We start from the raw sequence: 546 nt of genomic DNA, 5'->3' as shown, positions 1-546 counted from the left end.
CAGGCTCCCCGGTCCCTGGGATTCTCCAGGCAAGAACACTGGAGTGGGTTGCCATTGCCTTCTCCAATGCATGAAAGTGAAAAGTGAAAGTGAAGTCGCTCAGTCAGGTCCGACCCTCAGCGACCCCATCGGCTGCAGCCTTCCAGGCTCCTCCATCCATGGGATTAGCCTCCAACAACTCTATATAAAATAATACTGAGAAGAAGAGAACGTGCATTAATAAATGCAGATACACCTGCAAAGGGGCGAAGAAAAAAGACGCAGTCTCCTCAGTTCTTCCTTTTCCACGGCTCACGAATAGGGCTGCAGGTGAAACAGGGTGCGGCTCACGAATAGGGCTGCAGGTGAAACAGGGTGCGGCTCACGAATAGGGCTGCAGGTGAAACAGGGTGCCCAGCGAATGGCTTTTTTAGCATAAGTATGTCCCAAACATTATAGGGGACTGGAATGCAAAAGTAGGAAGTCAAGAAACACCTGGAGTAACAGGCAAATATGGCCTTGGAATACAGAATGAAGCAGGGCAAAGACTAATAGAGTTTTGCCAAG

The sequence above is a fragment of the Bison bison genome, unplaced genomic scaffold (genome assembly GCF_000754665.1).
Source record: "Bison bison bison isolate TAMUID 2011002044 unplaced genomic scaffold, Bison_UMD1.0 scf7180017864200, whole genome shotgun sequence".
Lineage (NCBI taxonomy): Eukaryota > Metazoa > Chordata > Mammalia > Artiodactyla > Bovidae > Bison > Bison bison.
The sequence above is the reverse complement of the archived record's forward strand: the minus strand, read 5'-3'. Positions refer to the sequence as shown.